This window comes from Dermacentor silvarum, chromosome 4 (assembly GCF_013339745.2).
Source record: "Dermacentor silvarum isolate Dsil-2018 chromosome 4, BIME_Dsil_1.4, whole genome shotgun sequence".
Taxonomy (NCBI): Eukaryota; Metazoa; Arthropoda; class Arachnida; order Ixodida; family Ixodidae; genus Dermacentor; species Dermacentor silvarum.
The window spans coordinates 186,947,258-186,968,538 of record NC_051157.2 but is presented as its reverse complement, the minus strand read 5'-3'; the positions used below and the strand labels follow the sequence as shown (position 1 = coordinate 186,968,538).

At 44.4% G+C, this 21,281-nt stretch overlaps 1 long non-coding RNA gene across 1 annotated transcript; it reads right to left on the bottom strand.

Annotated features, from left to right (window-relative positions):
* Positions 1–243: 243 nt before the first annotated feature.
* Positions 244–6,056, bottom strand: LOC119450859 (uncharacterized). Its single transcript, XR_005191528.2, has 3 exons — positions 5,500–6,056; positions 1,795–2,050; positions 244–334 (listed from the first exon to the last, which is right to left on the bottom strand). It is a non-coding gene; the product is annotated as an uncharacterized LOC119450859 (long non-coding RNA).
* Positions 6,057–21,281: the final 15,225 nt, after the last annotated feature.

The window sequence follows — 21,281 nt, the reverse complement described above, 5'->3', positions numbered from 1 at the left end:
TTGATGTTCCATAGAATATTTAACTTATTTGTTGTTGTGGTATCATGCATCATCAATGTCGGAATTTACCTTAGGTTTTTCAGACGCTTAGCTTTATGGCTGACGCTTTCTAACTTCGCTTTCGTTGAAAGTTCACCATGCATTGCAATCAACTAATTGCTTCTGTCACAACACTTAGCTTGGTTTCAATCTACATTGTCGTTTTTACATTTGTGTAGTACAGGATACAGTGTACACAGTGTGTTCCAGGGTATGATCACTCGTTTTATTACAAACTCGAAAAATGGTAGGCTGGAAATTGTGCTGCTATGAACATGGGTGAAGTGGTTTCCATCTGAAAAAAATACACGAGAATGAGACGTACTGTAAAGCTTGCCATATATTCTTAAAACGGGCGGTTCAGCGAAGACTGGTGAACAATTCAAGCACAAATGCGATACCCATGTTTTGTTGTTGTTGTCGTTGTTGCTGTTGTTGTTGTAATAGAACATTTTTAAACCTGTTCCCATGGCTATTATTTCAGCAGGTCAAAGTCTCCAGCCTACTTCATCACTCATATATGCAATGATTTTTATAAGTGATGACGTGCGTGCAAACTTCAACCACCATCGATGCATAGATGTACTTGTTTACATCTTCGCTGCTCAATGTTTCATGTTATCAAGATTTAAAGTGATATCGTCCTGCCTCTTGAAAGTTACATTCTACACCACGAGCAGGTCATGACATTGACGACGTACATGTTTCTTTTGCATCTCCTGCCAAGAAACGTGAGCCAGTCCAATCGATGTTTTTCAAGGTTCATTAGCAACTGCTCTCAGGCCAATCATATGTTGAGACATTTCTTGTCTATTTTTGCTCCTTGTTTATGTCTGCCTTCCACTTTCTCTGATTTCTAGCATAGGCTGCCTTGCCGCCTTTCGTAGTTGAATAAAATGTACACGCACGAAGTGTTAAAAGGCACCACGTATTTCCCACTCGTGGGTGCAGGATATACGTCATATCTGAGAGAAGGGTGCCAAAAAGTATCTCCACTGCGTATTTCGGAGAAAGACAATATATTCAGCTGCTTCAGCGCCGTCAATACCAATATTCTCATTTCGATACACAGAACGCGAACCACTAAAAGCATTTCAAGCCATGTGCAGTGTTATAAAGCTTGTTAATACTCATAACATACTTACATCCACTAGTGTACGTCACAGTGAAATGGCAGTGTTCGCGAACAATAAACTGATTGTATTAATGTACTTTCGCATCCTTAACGCAATCTGAGGTAAGCACAAGGCAAGGGTTAAAAGTTATGGCTTATAACAATCTTCAGTAGAGTTATTCCTTGTCGTCGGTGAAGAGAAAACGATGAAACCCAACCAGCACGTAATTAATTTTTTGACGGACTGCTAAAACAAAGGATATCTGGGACGTGTGAAAGTCAGTGTTGTTTTTAATGCTGCTGGAGTGCGCAGTTATACAAACTTGAACGCTGATCCGCCACGCGGGCAGCATTACGCGAAAGAATGCTGATGTGGCGCTATTGCTAACAAACAATTCAAGCTTGCACTCTTGTCTACAACTTTGTACTGAATATTACGCGACATCTTATACATGACCCACCAGTATATTTTAGAAGATTTGGGGGATCACTTACGAGATAACATCAGCATGAATAAAATATTGTTGGAATGCAAGTTTCCTACAGACTCACAAAACATTCTTTTATACAGAAAAAGTGGACGCTCATCCCTCAAGTTTGCATGAGGGTTACCAGTTGAGAATCTTGCAAAGTGAACTCACTCTTGAAAGCGGTTGTGTTGTTCAGCCGTAGAATCCTCTCCCGTAGCCGAAGCCGCGTCCGAAGCCGCCGTAATAGCCACGGCCGTATCCTCCATAGAAACCACGACCATAGCCAAAACCACGTCCGTAGCCGAAGCCGCGGCCATATCCGAAACCACGGCCATATCCGAACTGAGCCGAGGCAATGCAGAAGACGGCTGCCAGCAGCAGAACAGCGATGAGAACGTTCCTCAGCATGTTTGCTTTTGATGCGTTGCTGAAAAAATTCCGGCAAAACCCATCTCACATGACTGTCTAAGTTAATGGGAGAGCATTCACACGCATACAGACTGTTAAACTCATACATAAAACATTTATTCAATTCCCATTCCATCATTTGTCGTGCACGTAACGGCAATCAGGGAACGGTGAATGCTAAAGTATGATAGATCATTCAACGTTTTTAAATGTTGTATACCTCTAGCAAACACAAAATCTGTGACACCTTCCATCCTGGTTTTAGGTATGAAGTCTATGATGGAGAGTTCTAACCCCCGGGCCTCCATCATAAATTCTGGAAATCATCTGTTTGAGGGATTTGATATGTCAGTGTTGAAGTCCCGTGTCACTATTATGGGAATTGACTTCTCTTGGGTCTCTTCCTAGGACCTATCCTATAGCTGCTGCGGCGCAGTGGTGTCTGCTTTTATTTGTAGCTGTAAATGGCGAAGGCCTACCAAGACTCAGAAGTCACTCACTCTCGAACAGCGCTCGCTCCTCTCATACTTCATTTTCCTAATCTTCATAATGAAAAACACTTCGGCTTTGATTCTGTATGTCGCCTCCTTAGTCACACGTATTACGCGCCCTTTCTCCAACTGTTGACGTAATGCCTTTGGTGTAAACAATACATTCTGCAAGCAGGTAGTGTGAGCGGTTGCTATGTAAAATATTATTGAGCTTTAAGGGCAATGAATAGAAAAAAGTTGGCCTGGTGCCAAGTAAAGATACTCGCTCACCCCGCTGCGGGCCCGGGTTCGATTCATCGTAAGGGAGTGAACTCTTTCCTTCTAAATTTGTTATCATTTTTACCATGACTACCGCGCCATTCTATCGAGGCCGGATATACTGACAGGCCGAATCGGGTACAGGTAGATAAAGAAATGCTCTCGCATTTAAAAGCAAATGTGCGAATTATTGTTGTGCATGAGTATGACGCACTTGACCTTATGTGGGGTCATGGCGGCCGCGTTACAGTGCAGGCGCAATGCAACAACACTACGCGCAGGACTTTTGGTGTACATTGAATAACCACAGGTGGTCATAGTTAATCCAGAGCTTCCCACTACAGTGTGACCTATGGCTCTGTTATGCTTCGGGACGTCAACCCACATCAGCCAATACAGGCTTTTCAAGGCATAATGTGTTGTTACAGTCGCTTCACGGTCACCAAAACATTAAAGAAGCAGAATCAGTGTAAAAAATACGAGCAAAACCTAAGTGGGACCAAAGCGTCCAAGTAATGGCACGAAATGGCCATAATTGCTTTGACTTCTAAAACAGAAATACGTACTGTGCGAACACATAGCGACAAGGAGAATGACTAACGCAAACTCTTGCAAAAACTTAATGGCAAATACGAAGGGAGCACAGCAGATATAACTGTGCGCTTTTGCTGTTGTTGATACGTGTTGTTCATGTTTTCTAGATGATAACACAAGAATGTACCTTCTGTCAACATAGGAAAATTGTCGTTCTCCATCCTTGAAGTAGTCGCCAAGCAAGTACTTTAGCAGCTGCTGGGGATCCTTTCGTAAGTCATTTTTTTAGCCAAAGTAGGTCCTTTCTTACTGACAAAAAATGGCAACTCCAACTCCCCCATGGACAATCCTAACTTTCTGTCGACATGATTAACTGATACTGTTTATTCATTCACCAGGCCAAAGCCGAAATGAGTGTTAATGAAAGCATACTTGTCTCCATCCCATTATCAAGGCCACACTGAGATTATGTTCTCACGGAAGGTGTGCGGAAAGCTGCTGAAAATCACCACAATTGTTTTTATAGGCTCGATCTCCATAAGAAATTTAGGAATCCGTGTGGTCTCCAACGTAGCCCTGCTAGTTTCCTCCACAGACTAAGACTGCGTGTTATATTTACGCGACAATATTTGTTCGCACACAGCGCTCGAATTCGCCAGATTGTGACATCTGCAAATTGCCTGAGACAGTGGAGTACATACGTTTTTGCCGTACGCGACTTCTATATTGTCGTATCTTATGATGTCCATCCTCATCATCACTCCCCCTCTCTTTCTCATATTCCCCTTCTCTCTGAGCAGAGCAACCGGCTAGAGGTGTGTTACCTCAGGCCGACCTCGCTACGTTTCCTGTAATAAATTTTCCTCTCTATACACGAACCTAAATGTAGCTCATGCACATCAAAACTACTTACTTTCTCGTATAAACTGTTTTTCCAATAGTTCGGATGGCAAAAATAAATAAGGAATAGAAGGGCTACGCAAGAAATTTCTTGCAGTGTTTAACGGAACGTGTAAACGGGCCCTTTTTTCTCCTATCGCTCACTTTTTACCTTTACTACGAACTGCTTTTCTGGAAACGAGAGCTATCAATTTGAGCCTTGCTTAAGGTTAAGGCATAGAGCACAATTGTCATGATGCAGCATTGAGCATGCACTTAATGCTTGCTGACTTGTGGCGCAAAAGAAGCACACTTTAGGACGGTGCACATGACCATGCGCACAACACTGCGCTCAAGCACCACAGCAAAAATAGAAAACAACATGTGTTTGAATTCATTTGCCAACGTGCTCTACGGCAGTGCCTATTGAACAATGGTCAGCAATCCCACGAACGTCCCCTTCCCCTCTCCCATCATTTAGTCTCGGTGTACTCAATAGTATTTAAACTTGCCAGATGCCTTGCGAAGCATTTTCAACGCGGATTTATCTCCCCTGGTACAAACTCCAAAACAACGACGAACGGAAGGGCTGGACATTGAAGCATAGATACTAAATCAACTGTCCTGATATGGATCAAACATACCACTTTTCGTACACGAAGTGTCACGCTGATCAATAATCGCAAGCTGCTTAAAAGCGTGAACTTGGACGTTAGTTGTTTTCCGTCAACCTGGCTTAGGCTTACTGCACGTTCCTTAACATAAGAAAAAAAAACTCTTCTCACGGAGATCCCTGAGGGAATTAAAAGCGAGTCAAGGAATATGTGGACGATAAATCATGTGGAAGTTGGCAACTGCTTTAACGACTACGCAGTAGCAAGCAGCTGGAGCGCATTTCGAAGCTGTAGTGTGGAAACAAGCGGTTGGTTAAAGTAAAGCTTACGAACGTTAACTTTGGCGTTCCATTTTTCAGGATGTGTTGAAATGAGAGATGAAACACTCTTAGGTGCCTCTGGGCAGGATATTTGCAGACGCTTTTTGCGCACTCGTCATCGGCGAGGATAATTGTTCCGTTCCAAAGCTGGCACCGAACCAAGTGTGCGCGCCTCTTCGTTATCTAGTGACAACACCCTCAATGAACCTCCATAACAACCCTCGCGAAAATTGCACGCGGCAATTAAGGCTTCAGGCTCTGCAAGACCACGGCTGCTAGCTTAGCCAAGGCGCGTTCTCAGGCGCTTTGCCAGAAGCGCGCGCCTGCAAGTCAAAAGCGGACTATTACGTCCTCGAGCCGCGGCATCCTTACCTGCGAAGCGGAAGGAAATCTTGTTCCGGCGACGGATGAGTCCGACTGTGCCACCTCTGTCCTTATATAAGCCACGCCGCTCACCACGCTCATGTCACCAGCACAGCCAAGTGGCACCCGCGGTGACACGATGGGGTGAGGGGGTACGGCTGTGTCAGTGCATGAAGGTCAGGCGACCCACCAAATTGTGGTCCGGGCCTTCCCCGGGTCTACGGCCTCCATGCTGGATGCGCCGCATCTGACACGCGCCGACGCCTCCTCACCTAGAGTTTGTCTTCGATCAGCGGCCAGGAACTCTTCCCGTTCTCAAGGTCGCCGCAACCGCCGCCGCTTACTCAATGATTTGTTGTCGCTGCTCAGGTTTCACCTCCCTCCTCTCTCGCCACCATCCGCTCGCTCCTGCGGTCAAGGTCTCGCTACAGCCAACGTCCTCCTGCTTCTCAGCGGGGTTCAGTTCGCCGGAGCGAATACGGCATCGCCCCTGGCCATATGACATCCCAACGCTACCGCACATGACTACGCTACGCCCACTACTATATTCGCAGGCTCTGAAGGGCCTAGTGCGTGCGACCATGTTTTCTTTCTTCGAGTGCCTCTATACACAAGATTGCCGCGACCAGCTGTCCTCCTCTCACCCTGCGCCCCTATGTTTGCTCCTCTCTCAACAACAACCCTCCCCCTTGTGTCTGCTCTGAACGCAATGCTTGCGGAACGAACGGGCGCTCACGGCCAGACTGCTTTTAATAGCCCGCGGTATTTCAATAAGGCGCGCGCACAAAGAACAGTCCTGCGAGGTTGGCAGTCGAGCGTGCCTGTCACAACGAGCAACGGTGCGGATTGACGTGTGTTTCACGTCCTCCCGTACGCTCAACGTGTCCCTCGGCGTGTTTTTCTTCTCCTTTTTTCCGCGCCAGTGTGTTTCACGTTGCGCGTGTAGAGTGAAATGCGCGCGTTTGTTTCCTCTAAGGAACCCAGCGGCTAGGTCAAACCGTTCCTCCGCACGGTGGTCGGCGTGACGCTGGCATTGGTAGAACAGCTTCTTGAACCGCAGGCTTTGTTTTGGTAGTACATGCTTCAGGCCACGCGCTGGAGGCGGACGCTGAGATGACAGATGGCTCACCTTAATATCAACATGGTTCAAACCTTAGAGAATGCCGAGGGTAAACGAGGTCCGCTTGTACAGAGCCCGAAGTTGAGCCAGATAGCTACGTGCCGAATCAATTAGGCACGACCACTCTCCCCTTCTCAGCCATGTCGCTAGACCGCGTAAAGAAACGCGCGGGTTTCCCTTCACAATTGCGGAAACTTGGCAGCATAGTTGTGTTCGCAGCATTTGCAATTCTCCATGAAATCACAAGGGTGACACTATCAGGCATATGCGAAGTGACCGCGTATAAACAAACACCAGCTAATTCGGAATTTCACAGCGTAGCTGTTAAACCTCTCGGTGGTCGGCATTCTTCGTGTCCTGTCCGTGAACAAAAATTGTCGTCATCAGCCGCCCTAAGCATGCAAAAAGTGCAATGGCTTATCCCCTTCGTGATGCAGAGACTACAAGCACTCAGCAAAGTGAAGCGAACAGTGCATACATTCATTGGAATCACGCGTACAACACACAGAACAGCATACGTTTCAATAGAGAACAAACTCAAAACAAGCATCCGAACCATCAATAAAACATTCCATACCCCCTCAGCAGTTGTAGTGGTGGTTTCGCAACAGCTTCGCTGGACATGCACTTTCGCAGGGCCGGGATGACGAGTCATTTTTTTTCTGCGCCCGTATCATGTTCTTACTGCCCCTTCTGCAAAACAACTTTTCTGACCGCGTGCCTATCAAATATGAAAAGGACGCAACTTACCCAGTCGGTAAACCTGTACTGTATGTATCACGCACGTACGACCAAACAAGGACCACGGGTTCTTGGAAAACGCTAAATATCCGAGCAGCCTTTAAAAGTAGCTAGTAAAGCCGTGCATCACAGTGTTGCGCGCATATACCAGCAGAGGCTGGAAATGGGAATACCAGGCTGCGTTTTGAGGCTGCGGAGCTTTTTGTCAGATCCCTTGGTCCGTAAAAGGTTTTGGTCGATAGTACCTTATCGTCGTTTCACAATACACCCTCGAGCTTTCCCGGCATAGTAACGCGCAAATGTAAGTATTCATCAAACAATGGTGGAGTATTCAAACAATGCCGAGTTTTTAGCCATCGAATGGCACGCCTTAACTACTTAACTACTCGTGTCCCTTCTGAACAGTGGGGAATTTATACGTGATTTTTGACACTCTGACCTGCAGCGTTCTGTTCTGTATCTGCCTCACACACCTGCCTTCGCGTAAGTCAGCAGTACAACTTACCCGGCTTTGAGCGTCTCGGAATTCTTGATAGCCCCTAGAGCAATGGTCTCCAATTCTGCCACTCTTGAAAAGAGCGTTCCTGACCTGCCCAGCCCGAGGAATAGGCATTTCTCAGCGTAGCATAACAAAATGTGTATAAAGCACTCGCGTTTACAGAAACATCTCTGCACATTTGTAGGCGGCAGAGTGCTCAAGCAAGGTACAGTCAGCTGTCAAGTTGACATTGTCAACAGAAGTTCCTCAGTGCCCATGGCGGGTTCAGCTGATACTGCCTCTTTTACTGAAAAATACAATTTGTGTCAGTGAGCTAAATATGTTGCAGCAGCGGCTGATGCGAAGCGTCAGGCGCAGAATTTATTACCGTGGCTCCGCAAGGTCTTATCGAAAGAGGTTTCCTTTGAAGAAAGCTCAAAATATGTTACAAGCCCATTTTATGAACCAGTTCAGCATGCATAGAAATATTGACATTTTAGTTGTACCATGAACGGGACCGTAAGGACACTGGGGATAATAAAGAGAGATGAGGTTGTAACGCATCAAAAAACAATATTCCTCAGCGCACGTGGCTCCCGTCCATCGGTTCGATACAACGAACCGTGGGATCGGCTATCCTACACTGTCACGTGCAGGTTTTCTCTGCTGCAAACTTAGCAACACTCATTTACTACATTTCCACGCATCCTCTCTTCTACGAAAAAAGAAAGTTATATCATGGGATTCTTTTGCTGCGCTTTACATTATTAATAACGGCGCCGTCAATACGTTCGCGCTTTTTACTCTTCCCACCAATTATAAAATGAACTGTTGTGTAGGTCATGTTTGGTCTCTGTTTTTAAGATTTGAGTGCTTGCTTACTCTTGTGCTTAATAATTAATGCTCTTGGGCTATTAAATTGTGGCTACATTGCAATGCTGAATTATTAACTGTAGACATAACTGCATTTGTAGCGAAAACTTACTCATTTATTATGCTGACACAATTACTTCAGAGCAACAAAAAACGAGACCACAGCCATGAAAAGACGCACTTATATTGATACTTGTGTGCCGCTTGTCCTTGCCTTCGCCTATTGTGCAGCCGTAATTGATTAGCGACTCACTAGTCCGTCTTCATCGCTACAGCAATTCCATTACTCTCGACAATGTATTAATTTTTTGTAACGATCAGTAGCTCGTAAGGACTTCTGATATTCGCTGCTTCGTCATGCATCTAACTTAATTCCTGCGTAAACTTACGCAGCACATCACAAGCCACAGCATTCTGTTGCATAGAACGAAACGCACATTTGATACGCTGTGTCCAGATTAGACATCAATTCAAATTTTGGCAAACGAACAGATCGTATACGCATGCACATAGTACTTTTTTGTCTTCGTTGATGGTGACTGATTTCTGTTTTCTTCAAACGCTTGCGAAGTCTTGCAGTCACCAATTGTGTCATCGTCGATCGCAATCGGATTCGTCTTGGGCGGCCAAGTGCTGGACTAAGTTCAAACGCTTTTACCTCAAAATTTCTGCGAGTATTGGCCCATCTTTTATATCCAGAAATAAAGAAACTGGACTGCATTTGAACTTGTACATTTTTTCAACTCGTACTTAATTTACCGCTGTAGTCCCGTCCGTTATAGGCAAGCGGACATGTGACATCGGCATGTTGTGAGCTAATGAGTTTCGGTCGGCGTCGTTGCGCGCTGTGAACATGAAATTATCTTTAAAATAAATTTACACAAAGCGGCAACACTTCGTCAAAGGTATCGCGCACTCTTGCATGGCTTGTCCGAGCGCAGTATGCGTACACATATATAAAGAAAAGGGAAGACCTCCAGGAAGTAGCGTTTTTCTTGTGGCAGAGATTGCGCTTCAGAATGTCACCGCAGCTGGAGATTCCTCTCACCAACCGACATAGTGAGCAGGCCTGTAAAAGGCGTAATAATGGTGAGATGATGGCACACGAGGTTGCCGGAACAGGCCCGTCATCCAAAATCCACTCAGACGATGTAGCGGACAAGCTAGCTAGAAAAACTTGAGATAATAGTCAATCAATCAATCAATCATTTATTTATCGTGCCCAGGAACAACCATGAGGTCTAAGTGCTGGCGCACATGCATATAGAAAAAGAAATACCACAGGGGAATATAAGCAAAAAAAAAACAATGAATAAAAATGACAATCTTGAAAAGAAAAGTGTACATACATTTAACAAGGCGCGAAATGCATACATGGGAAAAAGGAGGAGGGAAGTTGAACAATATGTGAAACTAAGAGACAACAACGCAAAGCTCATAACAGAATCATGACAGCGAGTTGTGAAAAATATCAAGTTCATGAAAGTGGGTGTTATAAAGACTCTGTATTGTGTGTACGGTTGAATGTTGGTGGTGGCAGGCAGCAACATGGAAAGGTCTGCGCTCTGTGGTGATCTTGCGCGGAATACGAAACATGATACAACTGAGGAGTTCGGAGCACATGAGGATACCGTAAAGGAGTTTGAAAAGAAACCGAAAGTCAGTACGATTACGTCGGCAGTGAAGTAAGGGCAATGACAATAACCCGACAGTTCTAGAGCAAGGCCCAACTACCGTGCTAGCAAAGCGGTGATGATATATGCTTAGAAACTTTTTCTGGACCCAATCTATAATGTTCCTGTTGCATCTAGAGATGCCGTTCCAGACGACCGACGCGTATTTGCGTTGAAGAAGACAGGTTGTTGTGTACAACTTGCGGAACGGTGTAGGAGAATTGAATTATCTCGATAGTCTACAAACAGAGCCAAGAGTGCGCATACCCCGCATTGCAACGCGTTTGGTTTGAGCTGAAAAGTGTAAAGTTGAATCAAAAAGAACACCGAGATGATTGATTTCACGGACCCTACACAATGGTACAGAATGTACCGAATAAGAAAAAGAAATACTTGCTGTTTTGCTACAGATAGTCATGATTTTGGTCTTAACAGCACTCAAGGTTAGGTTATTATCTGTGCACCATTTAGAAAAAGAAAGCAGGTCACACTGCAGGATGCCAGTCGTCAACAGTGTGAATTGCCTTTAAAATATTTATGTCATCAACATATAGAAGGAATGAAGAATGCCGAATGGTAGAAAGAACGTCATTATTAAAAACGAAAAAAAGGAGTGGTCCCAATACTGATCCCTGAGGGACGCCGCTAATTGCCTTGCAAGAAGACGTTTGGCCATTGGCGTTAACATAACATGATCTATCAATAAGATAACTTATTTTTGACAATTAATGATTGAAAACCAAAGTATGTAAGCTTGATCAGAAGCAGTGAGTGGTTGACCACATCAAACGTTTTGCTGAGGTCACAATAAACGGTGTCAACTTGCCCCCTTTTGAGTACCGGCGGAGAGGAGATCTGTGTCATGAAACTTGTGAGACTTGTGATAATGGAGCGACCGGTGAGGATTACATGCTGATTCGGAATGAGTGAATTCTTCATAGTAAAATACAGTATATTGTGAAGGGCAAGCTCAAAAATCTTAGACGTGGCACAGAGAAGATAAATTGGTCGATAATTTGAGACATCGGTTTTACAGCCATACGTAAATACAGGGAAAACGCGAGCGCTTTTTCACATGCGACGGAAAGTGGAAGTATTCAGAGAGTTATTAAATATCTATGTCAATACTCGTGTGAATATACTGCCGTAAGCTTTTAAAATTGAGGTGGGGATGCCATCAGGGCCGCAGGATAGGGAAGGCTTCAAGCGCTTAAGGCACTCGCTGATCAACTTTTCATCAAACGACACAGGACTAGATGTAGGAGCCGTTGTGTGCTGATGACTGACACCAGCGTTGAAACCTCAAGGTTTATACAAGGAAGGGAAATGGGAACCAAAACAATCCGCGACTGCTTGGACTTCTACTCCTCTAGAGTTGAGCAGGCGAAAACACTCTCCGCGATTACCAGAGCGCTTGCGGATATACTTCCAAAATCCCGCCGGGTGGTCGGAGGCGCTCTTCTCCAAGAATGCAATATATGAGTCATGATCCCGCTTATAAAGGCGTTTGCAGAGAGTTCGAAAAAAGCGGAATTCTTCTCTCCACTTATTAAGCACGGGACTTTTGGATTTACGGTGCGCACGATCTTTATACTTTAGGGCAGTGATAAGTTCAGATGAGAACAAGTGGGGATACCTAGAAGGTTTGGGACTATACTGAGGTATGTGTTTGTGCATCAAGTCCAGCAATCTGGGACATCGACTACTGCGGCGAAGCCGACCCTGGGGCGATGCGGTTGGCGTAACTCTATGGGAAGCATTTTTTAAAAATCGATTACTGAGCAATGGCTCGTTTTTCGGAATTTGCACTTGAGGCACTAAATCCCGACAACGTTCTCACGGTACATGTCGAGTGTAGTCTAATTCCACTGGCTGGATTTTTTTCCTGGGGCACTTTTGTAGACCCATTGAAAATGCATGGGGTGATTTTTAAAATGTAGTTTGCAGCACAGTAAAAACTCATCCGCTAATTGCACTCTAGTGGCACATACTTTAGGTCTCTCTATATATGTAGGTCCAGTTTGGTTTTAATCCGCTGGCTGAATTTTTTTCCTGGGGCGCTTTTGTTTGGCTACTATGCGGCAAAGCATCTCCACAGGGGCAAAAGATTCGTCCGCCGTGGAATTGATGGGAAAGAGCTTGCGGATCATGTCAAAAATGGACACGAATGTGCAACTGTGATGCATATTTGCTCCATGACGTATAAGGAAAGATGATGGTATTAGATTCTGCAAGAAGGAGCGGGCCAAATGGCTTTATGGAGTGCCATCGAAGCGCGAAGCCTGGTTGCGCGCCCCCCTTTTTCTCAAGTTTCGGTGCATGGTAAAGTGTTTCATTTGGTATTTAGAAAGATAAGGTGCTTAGACAGATTTAGTATTAGGCAAATTTTTGACACAAAAGGACATCGCCAAATAGAGCCCTTGTTACGTGTGTTTACGTGTTACTTGTTAGATGTTTACTTAATTTGTTCCGTGTGTTACGTGTGTTTAGTGCAATGTGCCGACAATGTGAAGGTTTGAATATTATCAGTGTAAAAACAAATTGAAAGGAAAAAGTCATGATCTATAGTGCGCTTGACGGAACGAAATAAAGAGGAAAAGATAGTCCCCGTGTTACAGCGAAAATCAGCAGCTTCGTCTAGTTTAATGAACCATCCCGTTTTATTTTAAATGCATAAGCATTTCTATGCCTACCAAATGAGAAATTTGTCCGTCCGTCACGTAAGACGAATGCAATGGCTCATAACCACGTAAGGCAGAGGCTACAAGCGCTCAGCGAAGTGAAGCGAACAGCGCATACATTCATTCAGATCACCCATACAATACACAGAACAGCACACGTTTCAATAAAGAACAAGTGCAAAACAAGCATCCGAACCATGAATAAACATTGCATGCTCCCTCAGCAATTGTAGTGGTGGTTTTGTAACAGCTTAGCTGGACATCCAGGTTGATAAGGACCGATAATAATTCGTAAGGGTCGGATCGTGTTCGATAAGGTTGATAACGACCGATGAGGGTTTATGAGGGTTTATGCTGGTCGAATAAAGTTTCATAACATTGATGATGACACCGGGCAGCGTGGGAATTAGCAAGCGGAACAATGCTTGTGCATACTTAGGCAACTCCCAGAGGAGTTTCTACGTGATTTCTTTTATCAGTTCGGAAGTACAGCTAAACTCCTGCGTGCCTGTTCAGTGTACACAAACCTCGCACGTTATACGCGAAGGTAAGGTTGTGAAGGTTTGAGAAAGTGGAGCCGCAACCGCTGAACTAGACCGGGTCAATTGTTGTAGGGCTTGCTGTGAGCCACACGATTGTTTAGCTGAGCAAATTGGTAATCTCTTGAGAATACTTCTCGGAGCCCCGCTTTGTCGGGAATATTTCCTCCCGTAAGGTGACTCTTACAATGTCCTCGTAGCGCAACAAAACACTGGTCTGACGATCGTTCGGACATGACTAACCTGATTCCGGGCTTTTAAATGCAGTCGCTCCAAATCGCTTGGAAATACGAAGAAAACATACAATGCGCTTGTTTCTCCACAAACTCAGTCGTACTGCGGGGAAACAAGCTTCTAGTTTATGGCAGCGGTATTTCCCGTACAGAACTGTTTTTTTATTATTGTGAAAACAGTTATATGTACACTCCCGGCGCATTTACGCCGACGTCATCCGCGTCGCCTTCGCTGTCGCCGCGATGTTCCGTGTGAAGTCCGACTGCGATAACATCGCGGCCGGATGTTGCCGGTGCGAGTAGAAGCGTGCCAGATTCATCTTAGAAGCCTGGTGGCTCAATCTGGAAGGTTATGAAAAACGGCGCACAACAATGCCTCAAGCAAGCACGTCTCGCTGTGTATTGTGTGTATTACACGGACAAACAGGTGCACGCAGGACATCAACTCACCACTCTCGCATTGCACTAAATGCTGAAGAAATTAAACATTCACTGTTAAGATCACCACGTACTATCGTCAGTCAAAGCAAATAGCAGAGAAAGCTTCGCCTACTCTGCTTACCACACTGAGTCGGATCCACATAATTTTATTGCGATTGCAAATATATGGACACTCCAGGCACATTTCCGCCGTCGTCGTCGACGTGATGTTTCGTATAATGTCCAAGTGCGATAACATCGTGGCTGCGCGCCGTATGGTATGGGTAATGTGAAAGCGTGAGAGGGTGAGCAAAGAATGGTTGCTCAGTCTCGCGTGCGCAAGGGAGGAAGGCGGGGAAAAAGCGCTCCGTCTTCCATCGCGCACAAGGCCGCAGGGAAAGTGGGGGACGTTTTACTCCCGTGGCGGCTACTTATGGCGTGGCTGAGCGCGGCCGCGCGGCCCCGATCTAGAAAGCGATCTGCGCTGGGTACAAAGTCTAGGCGGGCCGATGGCTGGCACCCTTTAACGTAAAACTATTCCAATATGTTTTCCTACTAATCACCTGATGTCCAATTTACGTAACCGCCAACGCAAGCATCAGGCGGTGACTCGCAGCGTTGTTTGAGAAGGCTATTGAAACGCTCTCCTATTTTATAGGAGGTCACTGCATGTTGTTTGCTTTCAAAAGGAATAGCATTGCCTAACTTAACATATATTTCTTACCTGATTGGCTGACCAAGGGCGATGAGCACGCAGAAGTGGAGGGGGTAACGTGGGGCTGGGCTAGCGCAGTGAAAGTAGATAACCTGATGAGCAGGGTGTTGCCGGCGTCTGCGTTTGCCCTGCTTCTTCTTACTTAGCTTTCGGTCTCTGCTATAAAATCACGTCGGCGTGCAACGGAAACGTAACAATGCAGCTAAAACGAATCTTCAGTGAAGAAAATTTGACATAGCGATGTCGTTTTGGTGCTGAAAGGACTCGACAACCATATTATGTCACGTAAAAATTTTATTATAGGCAATTAAATCCATTCTCCATGGCAGCTCCGACTAGCCAGTGCCAGAGCGATCGGCGGGTACCCACCTTCTATTGATGTCGGAACGGGGCAGTGTCCGGCTACTAAAAAGAAAATTAAGTTTTGATCGGCGTAATAATGCATGTTTAATGCGTACAAGCCACCTTGACGCAGTGATTTTTCACGGTTTTTGGACGTCAGGTGACAGACAGGCGAAGTGGACGCAGCCCGAAAACTTTTGACCAATTGCGGATAGCTGATGGTAAAAAGGCATAGAATCGAAAAATAATATTTTTCTGTTCGGTCTCACATGCATAATAAGTGTGCATACGTCATATAAGAGTGAGTAGCTCTCGCGGTTTTTTAACAGCGGAGCTGTTTAAGCCGAGCGTTAGTCCGTAACCTGCGGACAGAAATTGTGGGCCGATCCTGGCGGTAGTGCAGAAAGGGTACAAGCGCAAGGACACATACCTCTGTGAACTGGCGAAGCTGAGCCTGATTAAGCCTAGCTAAGCATGGTTGGGACTACTTAAGCTTAGTCTGTCATCGATAGACAATCGATAGTCAACCAGAAGCTAATTGATAATCGATTAATGATCAATAAATTCCGGAAAATGCTGGGAATGACTTGGTAGTGCTTAGCCTAGTCCAAAAGCCATGCCAAGCTAGGTGCCCATCAGCTCCGCTTTCTCTGTAGCATTGAGCCTCCCGTGCAAGCTACGCTAATATTTTTCCTTTACGTTGCGTGAAAGACAAGTGAAGTTGGGCAATCATGGATGCCTGATTGCAAAAATAGAATAGAAGCAATTTGGAATAGCTTTTCGTTAAAGTGCCCCTGATGCCTTCGTGTGCAGTGTATTCTCGGCGCAATTAGTTAGCGTTGAAGCTAGAAGTAGCACGATGGACAATTCGCTCGCTGTTGCTGCCACTCTCCCCCACGCCAGCGTTTTGACAGCGAGTGTCCGCGCTTATCGAGAGATATGTGCTCGTTTGTGATTGTGCGCGCGTGACAACGTGCAGGTTAATTTAGTTAGTAAGCGAATGTTTACAGCCGTTTATTCAGCTGATAAAACGACTAACCTTAGTTTGCACAGCTGTCTAATAAATTTCTGTCGCAATCAGTGATTCGCCTGTCGGGCGAAATTGACCTTATTGTTAATATTATTGTAGTTAAAATTATTATTACTTATTACGCTCAAGCCAGGCGCAATACACATACAAGTTTCGAATACAGGCGCAGTTCTGTCTTCTTGCGACTGAGTGCCGATAATTTTTTTCGAGCAAATGGGGCACAGCGTGTCATTTACAAAAATCAGCTTGGTGTCTGCCACTGCGGATACGGTGGCATAGACATGTTGTAAATCCGGTTTTCTATTGGATGGCGCATATCAGCACGCAGAAAGAGAATTTCGGGTGGTGGGTCGATTCCTTGTTGGAAAAATGGATATATTCTCTCGCGCAAGCCGTTGCTTTAAAAGTGAATCCAAAGTACAAGGGCCCAAAAATGGTGGTATCAGGTAGTGTGCGCTCTTTCCCGTTTCTTGTTGTTTTCTTCCTGTTTGTTTTGGGCAGCGTCTCAATAGATTAACATAAGGTCACTGTCTCGTTAGACGGAAATACCTAAACATTTTTGGAGTAGGTAGAGTCATCTGCGTTCGGCGTTCTTGGAAGTAGTCCCCTTCCGAGGTGATCAAAAAGCACAGTGATACTTCATCTTTCTTTTCCTTTTATTAAACGTGCGACATTTAACGGTAGTGCGCGAAGGCGAGTATTACGAGCTTTTGCGCTGTAGTCGTTTTTTATTGAAAGTTGCACACGTGGCTCCACTCTCGTGCGGCCGAGACATGGACTGTCAGAGTATGGTCATTTATCGGACAATACCAGGGCTACTACTTTTCTTTTCTCGCCAAAAAACCGTCCCACCCCCCCCTAGTCGGTCAAATAACAGTCATAACCTTACCACAATCAAGAAAAATTGGCTTTGTGCTTTTGAAAGCGGATAGTGAAAGTCTATCAACTCTGTCTTTGGATCTTGGCACTTGCTTTCTTTCAAGCCCATGCTGCCCTAGAAAAAAGTTGGCAGAATTTTTTTTCTGGTTACAATAAGCATTCTCAATAGGAACTTAACATTTTCGACAGTATTCGTCTTCTCTCGCAGTGCGACGTGTGTGGTGGCGTTGTGTAGAGATTCGGGGGAAAAAACGGTCAAATACGATATTGAGCAGCTGATTGCTGCACTCTCGTTAAATGCTAAACGCTTTTTGGGTGGAATGACACCATTTACACACCCTTACGTTGTCAGTTTCTTGGCACATGAAAAATTTGTGCTCTTCAAATGAATGTTCTATGGTGTAAGTGCTGCATTGTCTTGCTTCTTTTATTTAATGTACTAAGCTTGAAAATGCCGCTAGTCAGACATAATAGAGCACAGAGAAAAGGCCCAACTGCACGCGGCATGGTCTTATCCTTACAATAAGTTTGCAACGAGACAGATCATGAATCCAACTACAAAATGATATCTCGCACAAAAGGAATGTGGGAAAAACCACTAGGACACACTAAGTTCGACAATCTTATTGTTAACAGGTGATTCAAGGGTGACGCAAGGCGACAACTGATGCATATGACGGTGTGCAGACGACTAGACCATCAATAGAATAACATAGCTTTAGTGAACCAAGAACCTATATGCAGGCCATGCGGTAAAACTTTATTATAGGAACACATTTTCAGCATTGTTCGTACAACTCAACGCTTGAAGCCTGTGTATATTTGCGGCGGTACGTATATGTTTTATTGCTGCATGGCCCACTTTGGTTATTAGCCTGCGTAACACCGTGACTAAATTTCGCCTCATCGCACGCACATTTAAGCCTTCTTGAAAACAGAACCAGGACGACTCAGTCACTGGAACAGCCTTTCATTTATTTATCACACAGTCCCATATTCGCTCGAGGAGGATTATAGCGGGGAGCATGTATACACGCATTAAAACTTTTTTCAAGGTAACAGTATAAGAAGTGATACCCAAACCAAACAAGATCTAAAACAGAGTAACAAAGCACCAGGGGCCGAATTCACAAAGCTTTTCGATCGTAAGTGCTGCACCACGATTGGCTGACACCTGCTTCTGCGCACAGTTTTAGCATGAGAACGTTTTTGTGAATCCGGCCCCAGTATGTAGCATACAGTAGTTACCATGAGCCTAAAAGAAAAAAATTTTGAAATTAAAGGCGTGTAAAATTGTTATACATTACCAGGAATTTGGGACATCGCCCAACAGCGCCTCTAGCGACCGCCTCTGAAAACATACGCGTCTCTGAAAACATACGGGAGAGCGTCGTTTTTTTCCAAATTAACTAATCATAGAAGCCATGTTTTAAAATATTCCCGTGGAAATAGGCTCTTGGCGCTTAGCCCGAAATAACATGCAAGTGGTACCATTACTTACGGCAGAAAACTCGTTCCAAATTGCGGGCGAAGTTTCAATTATGGGAGTCTATTGAAAAGCCAAAATTTTGGAGGCTTTTTTGGCCAGTAAAAAGCAATTTGCGATGAACCTATTGCATTGACTGACGTATTCCTGGGGATTTATCAACTTCAACGATTTATCAACTTCAATGAATCAGCTTTCAGCTAGTTGCAGCAGCAGCTCTTTAAACGGCAAAGAAGTCGTTCCAAAATCGCAGTTTTCATAACAAGGTCGCGGAATTTATTGTGGTACATATAAAAGCCTAGTTTTCGCTAACAGCAGCGCTTCGAAGCAGTAGCCGAGCGTGTTGAGCGACCACAGATCAAGATCACTGATAACCACGATCGTGAGTTCACAGGTTCGAAGCCAGCTGTGCCGCGCTTCTTCTATCACTTTGTCGCTCCTTAGTTTGGCAGTTTTCCACCCGATGGCATATTCCGAAATGCCGGACATTTGGTTACGGTTCTTGTTTAGTTCTTTCTACTGTACCAACGTCTTCCTAAAAATTGGCTGGCTAGTTTCGAGAACATGCGAACGTGTTTCCAACATCTTTTGCACTTTAGGTATATTGTATTTTGGAAAATAAACGCAGGTAACGTGTTTTGAAAGTACATTTCTTTCTTAAGGTGAATATTTATGAAGACATTACTAAGAAATATTTTGCCTTTTCAGCTACGCCTTGGGAAAGGCGTGTTTGTGCGACTCTTGTGCGGCTTGAAACGTGCCCACAAAAATAAATAGCGTCCAGTCTGTGCAATTAAAAGACACAGAAGAAGAAAAGTTGGCTGCAGCCCCAGACGTAGTATTTTTACAAAGGAGTACAGTTGAAGCTATTTGACAGAGTGTATTTGCGTTATATCAAGCAGAATTTTTGCTTATACCTGACCTTCAGTGCAAATGAAGGATATCCGAATTATTGCACAAGCATGTTTGCTTAGTACAAACCAGTACCTCGAAACATAAACATTCTACACTCAATATGCAGCGCACGTGTCCTATCATTTGAACCATTCCCATATACCTTCACAAAATTCCAGAAATACTAAAAGTCTTCATATCCTTTTACTCTTTTACCACAACTTACGCAGAGGAGTATTGGAAATTATGCGAAAAGACTCTGGGACGTGTTAATGTAGCCTATCGTGTAAAAATAGAGAACGACTCCAATCACAGACCACACCCTTTTTGAATTATGCCCACAAAGTTGTGCAAGAAGACACTGTTTTCGGCTACAATTACCAAAGTTGCCATATATCATTCTGCTGTTTCTGTTCTTGACTAACTCTATTGCTGAATCAGGTCACAGCACCATGATATGATTACTGGTGCAATTCTTTAGTAATTATGGGCGAATATTCTCCTACCCTAAATTTAACATGTTTGAATAATTGAAGAAACATGAGAAAGGACCGTGACGGTTTGCAGAAATGTTCTTTTACTATAATCGTTTATGACCCATATCGGTACGGTCGTTTGTCATGATCACGCCAGCGTGCACTGAGCATCATTTATCATTTGTCTACTGCCTATAAATAAAATACAAAAGTGTCGTTCCTTGTGTGTGAGTAGCACAATGGCAGCTGAACCTTTCACATGGTCCTACTAAGCCAAACCTTCCCTCTTCTGCCATGGTGCCACAGGACATGTCAATTTCACACTTGATTTTCGCCCTTTCAGTTTCCTAGAAAGCATAGGGAGGTACACAAGACGAACAGGCGAAATTTTGAAGTAGTCCTGAAATTGAAGTAAAATTTCATAGCAATGTTATTATCCTTTATTTGTTTACATATTTATTACACCTCATTGATGATAATAATGACGTACTACATAGTAGTTCAGTTCTTATACTTAATACATCATGTCTGAGATGGCTGTCCTGAAAATTAACCAGGTGTAAGCATTGCATGACATTGCCTGGAAGGCCATTCATTAAAATGTGTGCAGAATAAAGAAAATACAGGTTTTCAATGGCACAGTCACCGTCAAAAGTTTACTCGGCCGAGATTCTGCGAATAAGTTCATTTTCAACGCAGCTACGCCCACAGCCAGTAAAAGTATGCAATACTTTTTTTTTTACTCTAGACTAGTATACGCTGTAAATCCGAATGCCACGATGCGTGCCTCAGGCGTAGAAATTTAATATTTTTTCAGCTTGAGGCGTGCAAAAGCTTTGGACGCTGACTATACGTTCTGAAGGCCAGGGTGCTTTTTGGCTTATACGTGATGACAAGCGCCGAGCTCTTGATGATGGAATATTAGAGCGTAGAATTGTAGAACTTGTGCAAGGTCAGGTGACTTCACGACGCAAACCTAGCGATAGAAGCTCAGCATGCTTTTTGTTTATTAACACTGATGATAAATGAATAGTCAGAGGTAAATTAATGTTACTGCCCGTTTTTCTGGACAGACTCGAGTGTAATGCATACGTTCGATAGCATGAAGGTTCATGCTAATTCCATACAGGGAATTCATATTTAAATTTGGCCTGCCTTACGCTACGAATCTTACAATGAGAAGAGGGAGCAATAGCCTTCTGGGATGTAGC